General features: G+C 38.2%; 1 protein-coding gene across 6 annotated transcripts in view; it reads left to right on the top strand.

The window, feature by feature from the left end:
* LOC131686007 (uncharacterized) overlaps positions 1-15,124 on the top strand; it is an 83,372-nt gene that overhangs the window by 55,955 nt on the left and 12,293 nt on the right. The window lies entirely within an intron of this gene.

Raw genomic sequence — 15,124 nt, 5'->3', positions numbered from 1 at the left:
TTTAGTACCAACCAACCAGCGGCCATGCCCATCTACAGCCCAAATCACTTTCGAAAATTCGCGAACTTATTTCGTCTGCCACATTCTTCCAACAACGTTTTTTTTTCTTTCATATTTTGCTTTATCGCGACCCTGCACCCTGATGCGGTACCATATCAGTGTGTTCCTTTGGCTTTCGCCTGGCTGCAGCGATAAAAGATGAGACATTTACGAAAGCAGACCCTGTGATCCGAGGAACTGCCGCCGCATGTATTGTGCCACAGCGTATAGTGCAAAAGGACTCCCAAGAAATGTTCGACAATCCCTTGAGATAATTGGTAAATTACTCTTTCGGCGAGTTTTCTTTGAAACAGGTGAAAGTGACAGTGCGATACGATGTGAATTTGGGTTGTTGTCGAAAACAAAACAAAAAAAAACACTTGTTTCAGTTATGGGTGAACCAGCGTGTTTTGATGATTCAGACTCACATCTGAGGGCTCATCAGTTAAAATTTATGTTACGTACATAATAAATATTGAACCGTTTCGATCCCACGGGGCCTTATAGGAATCGTTATTATGCAACGGCTGTCATAAATCATGGTTTAATGTTAGATAAATACATTTTTAACAAAGATGGTTCATAGGAACAGTTTAAAGAAAAACGGGTATTCATAACCTCATAAATATCTTAAAATTTCGAACACGGATATATTCCAAAAAGACTACATCGAATCAAGAGCGGGCGAGTTGTCTAGACTTAGTGTCTTCAGCAAAGTTTTCAAGAATCTTATTGCCAGAGGTGGGAAAATACCGGTTGAGTACCGGTACGGTAAACCAAATTTCTACACATGTTTGTGTTTCCTATACATTGTGTGCGGTCTTACCGCTGGTTGTGTTTCAACGAGACACGAAAAGCAAACCGAGTTTCGTTTCCACAGCACCGCGGCTTGGTTTTGATTTTCGTTTACCGGTGCACGAGTATCGGTTGTGTATTCGTGTTGATGTTTATCGGCTAAGCTAGTGCTGCTAGTATTTTTATTACGAATTATAAACAAATTTCTTTTGGGTATAATATAAGGTATCTTTTCGGTAATTGAAAAAATGTCTTCAGACATCTTTCTGTTCAAATAAATTATGTTCGTTGTCATAAATGGCGTTCCTTAACTCAATATTGCGACATTTTCATAATGATTTATCATCAGGAAGTTTGCAATATGAGTATGTTTGGTATAGAAAACTGCCCAAAAATCGAAAGTAAAAGGAAATTTAATAGTCTCCGCTATTTTTATATCCAAGATAACTAGGGTTCGTAGCGGTGCGGATGTGGGCGGTAAATGGATTGTCCGCACCGCAACCGCAAAAAAATAATAAAACCGCACCGCTTACCGCAACCGCACTTTATTTACCGCACCGCACCGCGCGGTAATTCAGTAAAATTTTTATATTTTTAAAAATAGTATTGAAAAATTGTTCATTTGTGTAACCATCTATAATAAAATGTTATTCTTATTCACATGAAATTTAACTTTAAAAGACTCCACAGAATGTAATGTTTATGAAAAAAATCAACTTTTGCATTTTCTATTAATAAAATTCCGTTCATTTTAAGACAAACATTATACATTCAAAAACGTTCTACTGCAGTAATAGGAAAACTTTTATTTTAGCAACCCTTCAATTAATTGAAAAAAGTGGAATAAAAATGTAATAAGATATGAAGTTGCATATTTTTTTCTTTGAATTTTCATATTTTCAATGTTTTTGACATATGAAAATGAAATGGATGATTTTCGCATTTACGTAGTAAAAACCACCTTTCATTCTCAAAGGAATTTCACCAAAAAAAATTTAAAGTCGAAATGCCAGTACTTCTATATAGTAGCGCATATATTCCAATACGGTGAAATAAAAACATATTGTATTTCATCAATAAGAACGACGCCATATTTGACGAAAAAAATTGCTCTATACATTACATCTAATCAGGAGTCCGGTCTCAACCGGTACAGAATTATTGAACATTACAAAAACTGCAAAAAATGTATGATTTGTAGCATACAGCAGAAATGATTTTTAAAAATATGGGGTTTTACGGACAACATATCTCAAAACTGTAACTTCTGCATTTTTCAAGAAACAGATGTAATCTCATTGAAAAACTAAGATTGCTCCCTTTAAAAATGTATGAAGTGTAATTTTCTAATGGCTAGTTCGAAAGTTCTAGCATTTAATGTATTTTTCTCTAATATTTTCCCAAAGAGCCAATGGCAAAAAACTTCAATTGAAGTGAACGGGAGTCAAACTATGTGGTATTTGGCAAAAAAGCTTCAAAAAAGCTACAAAATAGTCTTAACTGAAAAACATTAGGACTTAATTTGGTAGAAAATTATAGTAAATTTGAATGGAAGTACAGGTCGGACTCGATTATCCGGGGATTTGAAAAAAATCTCACCCCGGATAATCGAATCAAACTTTTTTTTTTGCGTTATTTTATTAATTCAAGCTTTATTCGTGGAGAATTTGGAAATAAAATGGTCAGGGTAAATTTTCCTATTATGGTAAATGTGCCTATTTTGGCCCTAGTCGATTTTTCAGACTTTTAGGGTGTGATTTGTATTTTCAGTTGGTTTTCATTTATTATTCATGTTGGTAACGAGTTAACGGTATGTATCAGTTGTTCATAGCTTTTTGTGCAAGAATTCTAAGATAAACTTTTTAATTTGCAATACAAGTCATACTCGATTACCCGGGGCTCGATTTTCCGAGGTAAATGATTTGATTACTCGAATTCCAGAAAAAATAAAGTTAGTAAGTAAACTGGGGTCGTCTGTTTCTTGGCTCCAGTTTAGGGCAATCTAAATTAGAAAGTTTTAGCAGTTTTCAATAATATTCCCAGGCTACGAAAATATTCCAAAAATTCATTTCCACCATTAACAGAAACTATCCCTGGCAGCACTGCTTCAGCGGAACCCAATCAAATTAATTGTTATTAAAGTTATTAAACTTCTGCTCTAACGCTAATATTTATAAATTTTAGTGTTCAAATGAAAGGTCTTAGTCGCTGTTATTAGCCTTACTTATTATTGTGTAAACCAAAACTTATAGTCATTTTGAAACGTGGTTGTTTATCAACAAGAAGGACACGAGGGGGTTAAAGATGGGAGAAGAGCAATATTGTGTCAAAGTCTACTGGAACTCAAAGCAGGATATTCATCAGAACATTACACAGAATTTCAATGGAAATAGGACCATGATTCTATCAGTATCTAGAATAAAGCGTAATCTTCAGCGGAATTCTATCTTGAGAGGGATTCCAAAAGACATTTAAGAAGCTTTTCTCTAGAATTCTGCATCAAAATTCAGAGAAAAAACCGTAGAAATACGGATAAATATTGAATCGAAGTTCTGAAATAGATTCCATTGGGATGCTAAGAAAACTTCGATCAGGATCCTGGAAAGTATCCAAACAGAATCCAGAGAACCATGTCATCATTATCCCAAGAGATAGCCAGAAACCGACCGAGCAATATAGGTATATTTTATGTGGCCTACAGTAACCGATATGTGTATTACGAGAAAAATGTACTTTTAGTGTAAAATTAAAAGGTTAAATTTTTGGCAATATTGGTGTTAAAACTTTGCTTTGTTTTTGAATCCCTAAACAAATCTTAAAAAAAATTATCTCGCTGATGCAAACAGTACCAGAGATATAATCCGAAGAAAAACATTTGTTTAAACAATATGTTCAAATTAACCGTTATGTGTCCAACAGAGAAAAACACCTATAACAGGCCAACGAGGGTGCCCGGGTTCCCACAAATTGGAATGCTCATAGCTATGGCTTCCTTTAACCGATTTTGACACTTTTGGATGTGTTGGATTCAGGAACTCGTCCACTTGATTCTGTAACATTGAACCGGATGGATGGATCTGGTTCTTGGTAATCCGGATTTTCAGGAGTAATGTTCCAGTGCTGGGGTATGATTTGTAAATTTAATTAATGCCCTGCACAGCAAAAAAATCTTGTAATTTTACGTCTTGCCAGATGCACATAAAAGGAGCGTCCCAATTCACATAAATTTACATTCAACTATGTGATATTGTGAGTTGTTCGACTTTTACCAGTTCATTCAGTCTGAATTTTAAATCAAAAGAGTCACAATATTCAATTTAACATATCAGAACACGTAAAATCCTATTATTAGACAAAAATTCGTTGCTACGTTGTTTACGTCAAATGTAATTTTCATTTTTTCTAAGGGTGTAGCAATGTGAGTATCAAGACTCTTCAAATTGTCTCGGACGTCTGTTATTTATTGTCACGGGACCTTATGGCAGTTTGAAAAATGGAATTGGAATGGAATAGCCACCCACGGCCCTACGGGAACCTGCTCCGGAATGTCCGTTTTGGGGTCAAATCACCAAATGGTTTCAAAATCACGAGATATAGCCTATTTGTGCAATTCCAAGAGTTTTTATACCCATATTGCTAGTATTCCATTGAAATTCACTAATGGTATCCCAGCACTGGGGCATGCTTCCGGAAGTCCGGATTTCCGGGAACCGGTTGCAGTTTTCACCAAGTGTAAAAGTGGATGAGTTCTTGAATCCAAAACACCCGGAAGCATCAGAATCGGTTGGAAATTACCTTAGTTATTGCCATTTCTGTTTTGTGGGTGCCCGGGTGCCCACGTCGGCCTGTTACGTAGTAAAAAAAATCAGGAGCCCCTCCTCACTCCCTTCTTACTAGTTTAAAAACATTATTAACCCAAAATCTTGACTTAGTGATGTTCGAAGATGTCACAAAGTTTCAATTTCCAGCTACGGATAAAACATGGGAATTTCATTATTTGAAACCTAAAAGGATACCGCCTCGGACACATAACGGTTAAGAGTGTTCCCACGGACTGAGGGGCTGTTTAAACGACACAACAATTTAGGTTATTATATATTGGCTCTAAATGAACAATTTCTTCAAAGCTGGTTCCAATCCATGAAGATCGATTCCAAGTTTTGTTTTTTTAGGTCACTTTGCGCGGAATAACCCATATAGAAGCTATTTTTGAGGTAGGTTAAAATTTGAAAGGAGGTAAAATCCTAGACCCCCCAATTGCCCGAAAAAATGCTCTATTGACTGCAATGATCGAATTAGCACTGTAAGAAGACATTATAGTTGATATTTGATTTTTTTTTAAAACACCCGGATAATCGAATCATTTTCCCCGGATAATCGAATCACGGATAATCGAATCCCCGGATAATCGAATCCCCGGATAATCGAGTCCGACCTGTATGCGAAAAAAAAGTTATGTAACATACTTTTTGAGAAAGAGTCCAATAAAATTGACTGCAGAAAAATTCACATTAAATTTACACACCAATCAAAGAAGATAGAAATACGATGTTGATGAACGAATAATAGAATAATCATCCTAATTTGAACCCCTCCTTATTTTGGACGCTTTCATACATTTGTATCCTTTACTGCCAATGACTCCAAATTCGTTTGGTTTGATGAAGATAATTATATTCTTTGGGTTGTGTTTAAGTCCCAGCATAATTAGTTCATCTCCAATTCCTTTAAATTAGTCAAAATTCACAGTTGAAAAATTGATATCGAAAACGATTCATAATTCCACGATTTCCAACAGAAATCAGGAGAAATGATGCACTTTTAAATTGGATTTAAGAGTACAAATTTATTATTTTTAAATGATCTAATAATTTTGTCTCTATTTGGATCTTGCATTTTTTGTATTTGATATGGTTAGTTTGTGAAGTTTAATTTGGAAGTATAAAATAACTAGTCCAAAATATGTCGTAAAAATAATAGCGTCTAAATATTTCGGACGAAGCTAGATTTTCTTTCGTAATAGCAGTCTGTTGATCAATTTAGAATAATCAAAATTATCACTTCATCAATTTTTTTTGCGGTGCGGTTGCGGTAAAACCGCGCGGTAAAAGCTCTTTCCCGCACCGCATCTGCGGGAAAAAGCATCTAACCGTACCGCAGATTTTGCGTTGCGGATGCGGTAAATACCGCGCGGTTACCGCAACCGCGACGAACCCTAAAGATAACAGATCAAAATTGAAGATGACGGTATATTCAAGATCATCTAGAATCATGCGACATGGACATTTTTAATATAAGACATATGTTAAAAGATCACAAATTGATGCCTGCCGTCATTTAAAATATGATATGGCGAGCTCTATTCAATACTACTGGCATTCAATAACGTTTTAATGGTAAAAAATCATGAAACAAGGGAATTTTTGATATCAAAAAGTTGTCTAGAGATTAAAAATTAATATTCGTCACCAATTTGCATCCCAATATCGTGTTATTTTCACGACGATTTAGCATTTAAAAGCATGCATATTTAAATAGGAATATAATTCCAAGGAAACGAAACTTGAATTGCGTCGTAAATTAGAAATTCAAAATGGCGGAATTATATTAAAAAATTATGGCCTATTTATGATGATTTAACAACTAGCATGGTTACAATATGGACCAATATCCACATTAATGATTTAAGGACGTTTTATATGTTGTGTTGTAATGAGACGGACAATTTCGTAATTGGTTACAATGTGAATAATTTTTTTTTTTTTCATTCGAATGTACGCGCAAATCTTTTTTTAAATTTGATTGTTCTGCAGTAGATTTGTATACACACATCGACTGGTATCGCCGGAAATATTTATTCGTTAAAGAAACTTAGTTTCCAACGGCGGCCTATTAAATGAAAGTATTCTTGCTATTCGTTAGTTGGTTGCTGTTCTCAATAAATTAAGTTTTTTTTAGTAAGGCCATTGCAAATCTTTTTTAAAAATTATGTCACCCCCCCCTTCAAAATCGCTGAAAAAAATCAGGGGGCAAATAATTTTTTTTAAAATAACCAGAATTCAAAAAATTGTCACGTTTTATAGAGCAACAATAGCTTCCATAGAGTTTTGCTTTTCGTAACTGAAAACTATTATGGTAATTTTAGAAATTACCATCCCATGATAATTTTTATTTTGACCATTCTCGGGTAAATGTGAATTTTAAATGAGATCATCGATCCAGTCCAACATCAAATGAAACGTTTGCTGGTCGCGGAAGGAAGGACCCATCTGTGTATTATCAAACGAAAATCTCATGGAAAGGCTAATACACTCAGGTTTTTTTTACGCGGGGGATACAGGCCGCGTAAATGAAAACCGCATGAATGAAAACCGCGTAAATTTCAAAGTCCGCGTAAATGAAGACCACTTAAATTTAAGATCCCGCGTTAAAGGGAACCTCATTGATGGATACCGCGTAAATTCCAAAATCCGCGTAAATGAAAACCGCGTAAATTTCAAAAACCGCGTAAATGAAAACCGCGTAAATTTCAAAATCCACGTAAAAAAACCGCGTAAAAAAATACCGCGCGAAAAAAACCGCGTAAAAAAACTTGAGTGTACAGACCGACTTCTGAATCGATTCCATTTTAAACGCAACAGTCGATAGGGACATAATCGATCGTTGCATTCGAAAATAATTTCGATAAGGAAACATCTGAATTCAAATCAGACTCCTGGCGATTTATATGTGGTTCAATATTCAATATACATGAGCTTTACCGAAAAGTTTTTGACAATTAAAGATTTCATATGGGATCGTAGTGTTCATACCGTATTTCCGCAGCCATATGTGCGATTCTTATGAACTTGATCAGATCAAAATCTGCTACCAAACCTTCCATTTAAGGCTAAGCTTGTGAAAATCGAATAAGTCGTTTTCCAAGAAGCCGAAGAGACATTAATTCTGAAATATTCTAAGAACCAGAAACAAGCGAAATTTTCGAGATAGACGCTGGAATCAAAAGAACTTTGTTTGGCCATCAGCGATCAAGAATGCTCTAGCAAAGCTAAATATAGATCTTACAAATAACGGTATCATCGGCACTTACCGCAGGGGGAACTGGCAATCCATTATCGATGTCAATTTTTGTAGCCTTGGAGTAACCGGAAAGATGGACTGAAAAGTGTGCGAGGATATATCCACAGCGACCACCAAGCGATCTGGTACAGCATTGATAACAGGACTATGAACTACACATGAATATGAACATGTGGGAGATATATAAACGAGAGAAGATGGAAAACAGCGATTTTTCACAGGAACGTGTCCGTCGAAGAACTTGAATTTGAGGGTATCCTCTTCAACCTATATGCGAACGAGTTCACGGCACTACTAACAAGGGCGTGTAACGCGAACACACCAAGGGATGGGAAACCGAGAAACGGTCGCCGGGTGCAATACGACGATTATCGATCTACGTATAAGTTGCCTCCGAGCTTGGAGAAGAAGTCGGAGATCACTACGCTTTCTCATCTCGCTCAGTTCAGAAGCTAGAAATCGCTCCGCTGCAATAGCAGGGCAAATAATCAAATTTACCCGCGCGAAGCTTGGTCTATTTGCAAAGGCAAAAATTGATTCCTTCTGCCTAGTGTGTGAAACGTGAACAAACAATGAGTGACAATGCCAAGCAAAAGTACATCACGATGCGGGCAAACTGTGTTGCTCTTTACTACACGAAATATCCGGTAATACCATCAATTCATGAAGGGGAGCAAATGTTGAAGGTGAACTTGAAGTTCAACGTAGCTTGCGGTACTTTATGCGGCGCAATTCCACCATTTACGTCATGCGGTACTGAATATGTTAAAAAACATTAGTCAAGCAGAATCATTCGCTTCCCAGAACAACATGAAACACGTCATCGAATGTAATGACATTTTATACAGCATCCCAACGTATATAGATGTTGACAGTATTGAAATAAAGATACATGACCTGGCACCACGTACTACTTCCTTCGCTATCAAACAAATCCTGTCAAAATACGGAGAGGTGAATAGTGTTAAGGAAGATACTTGGAGGAACTTCTTCCCAAGACTCCGCAACGGCGTTCGTGTGGTGAGAATGCGTCCGACAAAACCTATTCCCTCTTACTTGACTTTCACATGCAAATCACCTCATGGTGTTGAATATTCTCAACGAATACTAGTCACGCACCCAGGACAGATTCCTAACTGTCAATATTGTGATCATCCGCTACACCACGGGAAACCTTGCGCAGAGAATGCTAAAGAAATTCCACCTGATACGACCAAAGCCGGTATACAATCATCGTATGTTAAACCACAACCAGTTGGTAAACCAACGACTGCAGACCGGGCATTCACAAGCACCAGCTCAACAACGATCGGCCCCAGTACCACTAAACCAACTACTATTACCAACAACGAAGTAACAACGATTACAGCAAATGTTTCCAAACCAACAACCAACACCACCAATAAGGAATTTAATGCCGATGAAGAAGGATTTACAATAGCGACCCGTAAGCACAAACAACAAATAAGAACGTCCGACGATGAGCAAGATGAATGCAGTACCGATGATGACATGGACGTAAACGAAAACGCGAGAGAAGACGAACCAAATGACCCCCAAGGTGCGCTCCACGGCTCAGTTGTGCTAACGCATTGAGCCGTATCAAATATATTTAAAATTAAAACAGAAGTCAGAAAGCTCGAGGGAAGCGAGCTGCAAGAACCGCTCTCAACAAAGCAGTCAAGCTGTACAAGAAAGCCTTGCCACAAAGCCAACGCGAATTTCCTTAGGAGAGACCTACAAAGTTGGCATAACAAAGATAAAAGGCTCAGCTGCACCACCTGAAAGATGCCCGGAAAAGATGGAGGTCACCATCGAAAGGTTTTCCCCACAACATGAATCTATTTTCGCCGTACAGTGAGGAGGATGATCACAAAGATGAAGATCGATTTACCAACAAACAGCTTATCGAGATGGCAAAAGCCATAAAAGTGAAGTGATACATGAGAGCCCGGATATGTTCAAAACGATCCGATAATTGGAAGCGATAAAAGCTGATGTTGCTTCCGATGCCGGGACAACGTGGAAATCTTTCAGCGTAGTCAATATATCCCTTGGTAATGTTAGAGAGAAGGAGTAATCCTGAACAAGCTAACGAAGTACGCGGACCGTGAGAACGGCATCTCATGTAATTCGGCTTCCTTATAGGCAGGTCTACAGTGAAATCCATCCAAACGGTTGTGGGAGCTTTGGAGACAGCAGAGATAAGGATATCGTTTTTGCGTGGTGGTTCCCTTAGGCGTGAAGAATGCTTCAATAGTACTAGCTGGGAAGCAATCGCGCATTCGCTGTGCAGCATGAGTAACTCTGCAGGATATTATAGAGCTACTTTCAGTACCGAACACAGATCTACGAAACAGACAAGGGAGAATCACAACTACAACTGACGTTCCTCGACTCGACGCTGTGGAACGCAGTGTACGATGGAGTATTGAAGCTGAACCTTCCCAGAGATATAACGATTTTCGGCTTCACGGATGATGTGGTGTTCCAAGTAATCGGACAATCGCTAGAAGAGGAGACACTCGACACGGAGACGATTGCCCATCATAAAACAGAGTTGGTGATGACTAGCAGCCGAAAGACAGCGCGGTCGGAAAATATATCATCGACTTGAACTTTTAAAGTTACGATGATTATGTTAAGGGAAAGGCTGTGAGAGCAACCACAGCTTTGCTTGAGGCGCCAGTGTACTGGGCACCACGAACCAGTTGGAATCGCCGGACCGAAGCATGTGAGCAGACTAGTTTCACCGTCAGGGACAAGATCGAGTAGGTTGAGTGAAGCACCAGCGGTGGGTCGTCGAGTTTTCAACGAACCGGAAGCAGCGAACCAGAAGCTACGCTCCATCCGGTATCGCCGAACCGTCCTCGCCAAGTACTGGTTGGCCCTTTGAGTAGGATTTATGGACTATGCGAGAAGATTGCGACAAAACTGGGAGCTAAATGACTCACGTAAAAGGCATCGGTATCGGGAGAACTTCCGACGAGGAATTGAGATGGCTCGCGAAAACAGGAACTAAATGGTTCACAGAAACGGGAGCCAAATGGCTAACGGAAGTTCACCACTGCGATTAGCCGGATATGTGTTCGGAGCTAAACCGCTCTAATGTATCATTTTGTTTTAAGACTGAATCAGCCTCCCCACGATATAACACTTCGATGCAGTCTCGTGGAACAAAAGGAAGGAAGAGAAGTAAGGACTATTAGTAGCAAACATACATACATTTTCAGATATCGACGAACTGAATCTAGTGGTATATGACACTTGACACTCCGGGTGTAGCTTAAAAAGTCGAATTTCAGAGTGATTGCACAGTCTTCCTTATATGAAAAAGGCAAAAAATGAACTGATGATTGCTATACATTTCATAAATCCGTACGACTATCAAATGAGTTTCTCTGATGTGGCTACCTACTGCGCAACAAGATGGAGAAACATGCAAAGATTTCGAAGATGTACACGGAACCGAGCCGAATTACTATCATGTACCAAGCAAACAAATCTACAAGTCTTCAAGCACAAGCGATAAACCAAAGCTGATGTTTCCACTAGAGTTCTAAAAAGTATAGTATGCACAGGATGTACGTTCGCCAGGCTACTGTATACGAAATACGTAATAGTAAAAAAAATATCAGAGAAAACCATATCTGAGATGAATAATCCATTGACGCACACTTTACCTTTGGATTCATTCCAGAATGTTTTCCAAAAGTCCATAAGTGAAATGTTGCAATCCTGTTTCTGTACATTGTTATCAAGCAGGTTCACATTTGACCGATTTTCATGTCTTGTGTGTACAGTCGGTCCATGTGCCGCCACAACGGAACGAAAACTATTCAAGCAACCAAAAGTTAATACCTTAAAGTACTCTTAAATGTTTACATTAAGTTCTTAGAGAACTTTCAAGCTTTTATTGGGAATTTAAAAATTGCACTGTTGGGAAAATTATTTAAAACGAAAACTTTAGCATCCCTTTCCTATGTGAACTTTTGATTGATTCAGTAATGTTTGCTTGAATTTTTCTAGTAAAACAAATAGCTCAACCCCGCTATACGAAATGACCCTGCGGAAACGTCCACGAGAACAATCGAAAGAAAATGCAAAAAGAAAAAAAAATTGTGTTTATTAAAATAAATATTTATTTTTTGTTTGCCCCCCCCTTCAGAAAAAAAATTGTACTTGGACATAATTTTTAAAAAAGATTTGTAATGGCCTAATTGAATAATTGAGTGGCAGTTTTCTCTTAATGTTCGCGACCAAACCTTCTAGAGGACCTGAATGTGAAGTTATTGATTTCATTAATTTAATGGATTTTTTTGTTTTCGTTATTTCATTGACTTCGCTGATTTCATTGTTTTCTTTAATGTCAATTTAAACATTTCGACATTATCATCAATTTATATGCTCTAGACAATTTCGCCGAATCAAATATATCTACATTTCTCGGTTCCATGCAATTATTCGCCAAGACAAGGTAGCGGTTTTTAGTTTGGTGTACGCCATCTTGGTTTTCAACCTTGAAACAAACATCAATTGTTGAACTGTTAACAACTGCTCAGAACCTAAGGGTGCTTACAGAGTGGCGGCGAGAAGCTGAGCTGGGGCTGGTACTGACATTAGAGTGTGAGATGCGAGAAACCTGCTTGCTGCAAACCAAATGGGTGATGTCAGAGTGAAAGCCGAGCGGATCGGCGCCGACTGCCCGCTTTCACTCTGACAGGCTATGCTATTAATATGCTGCAAGCAGGTTTCTCGCATCTCGCACTCTAATGTCAGTACCAGCCCCAGCTCAGCTTCTCGCCGCCACTCTGTAAGCGGCCTAAGAGAAGAGACGACAACAGGCTTCTTGCTCTTCTTAATTTTCTCGACTATGCCCTGAAGACAACAAGCCAGATACCTTTGTATGCTTTTCACAATTGCTAAAAATAATTTTATCTCAAAGATCGCACCGCAACCAAGAATTTACAATGCTAGCTGCATTTAAAAATTAAATAAAATTTTTAATTATGTCTCTCTTAACCATACACGTAGCTATATCGTCATTCAGGACTTTATTAAAATGTGCATGAAAGGTTGATGTGAATGAAACGTAGCCAGAATAGATTCAGCAGCACTGTTTTCTATCCCGTTTGTAAATATAATGAACGCTCATGACTGGCAAAAAGACCAATCAGAAGCTGGTTCAATATTGAGGTTAGGACTGGATCAAATTAGCTACGCGATTGTCTTCTCTTCTCTTAGCTCAGAACCAGCCATTTCGATACTGCCCCATCGACTCTCAACAACCAATTGAACTCAATTCAGTTGTCTATTCGGCAGCACTGCATACGAATTTACTGCTTCTTCTTTTAACCGCAGCACCGTGTATAGAAAAAAACCAGGTTCGGTTTTCTAAAGCCGAACCGAAACCGCTGCTAAAAATACATCAACACAAGTAGAAACTCGTGCACACATGTAAACGGTGCTGAATGACTCGGTTTGGTTTTAGAAACTGAGACCCGGTAGAGGTTTTGACTTCGTTTACCGTGTGAACGAAATCAAAACCGAATACGATGTGTATCACTCGCAGAGTTAAAAATAATCGAAGCTCTTTTTTGACGGCAAAAAATGAACCTGATGCTACTCGCGGTGAATAGAAAAAATATTCATTCAAATATCCATGGTGTTCATTCAGTTGAATATCGTACAATATATTCATTTCACAAATTATCTAGGAAAATGTTTTCAAATGCCGATAAAGCACATGAAACAACAATCATCACCGCTTACATTGTGCTAGGGCCTACTTTGATGCGTTTGATTCGTTGCTGCACGGTCCCTTTGTGTAATAATCGGAGACGAATGAAAATCTACATGGATGAAAGGGCGGTTCGTTCGTTTGACGTTTTCAGCTGCGTCTCTGAATATTGAAAATGAATGCAGCTGAATATGATCAATTTTCATTCAATGAATTTGAATATTTTTAACTCTGATCACTCGTTTACACGTGTTGAGATTTTTACAACCGTACCGGTGAATATATGCACCCGTTGGTTTTCTTACCCACCTCTGGTTATTGCAAATAGCTTGGTTTAAGATATGAATGCAACCCGTATTTGTGCATTATAGGCCATATTACACTACGAATTCCCTTACTAACGGTTACAGGCGGCAACAAAGAATTTGGGAGAACAACTTGTAAATGACGTTTACTATCCTAGTATGCAAAAGTGACTTCAACGCCACTTTGGTCAAATTTAACTTTTTCGTATTTAAGTTCACTACGAAAATTCGCATCTTTCAGTTCAAACGACTTCAAATAAAAATAAAAAATAACCTGTTGAAATGCGAAAGACAAAGTGAAGAAAGCATGCTTTTACCCGCACCATGCAAGATTTGAAAATTGATTTCCTGAAAAATATACTCGATGGCATTTTCGTCATCTTTGCCTACAAGGGCAGTTCAGTAATGTAATTAATCGATAATTATTTGCAAAAATCCCGCTTAGCACCATTTTTATAGATGGGACATACTACTCCCTACATCCTACACTTCGGTAAAATCTCCTCCTTCCAGATTTTCAAAAGCAGCCAGTGGAGTGCTCTAGCCAATTCCTTACTCTGTATGGTTGAGTAGCTCACATGACAGTTGATCATTGCCAGCGGTTCAACCGTCCTATTTTTTCATGAATCTTAGGTAGAACCGGAATCTGTCGTCGACTGCACGCGTCTCCAAGCTGATTTTTGCAATACTCTTGTCTTCTACTACTTCGCTTTTTAGGTGTTCGTCATAATATACTTATCAATCGTGAGAATTTCTGCACATTATTTATAAGGTGTACAGACTATCCTGTGCGATAACCGGTTTATACAATACGCCCGGCCTATCAGGATGGTTATGTCACCGATGACGAGCTTAACATTCCGCCATAGGTAGCTATCATAGACATGCTCCAGCTGAGCATAAAATGCATCTTTCTCGGCTTCGTGAGGTCAGTGCACATTGATAATGACATCAATAGACCCGCCAACATTTTTGAAAAATCTAAGATTTTCGCCAAAACCCCCTCCGAACCAAATTTCTGATAATATAAATTCTTAAATATAACGAAATCGAGCATGCAATGCACGAATTCATTCGTCGTTTTCTGCAACGAAGTCTTTTCATGCATTGTAAATAGTAGGTTTCGTTTATTGCATGAACAAGAATAGACGCTTGCTGAACGAAA

The sequence above is a fragment of the Topomyia yanbarensis genome, chromosome 2 (assembly GCF_030247195.1).
Source record: "Topomyia yanbarensis strain Yona2022 chromosome 2, ASM3024719v1, whole genome shotgun sequence".
Lineage (NCBI taxonomy): Eukaryota > Metazoa > Arthropoda > Insecta > Diptera > Culicidae > Topomyia > Topomyia yanbarensis.
This window is presented reverse-complemented; position numbering and strand designations above follow the sequence as displayed.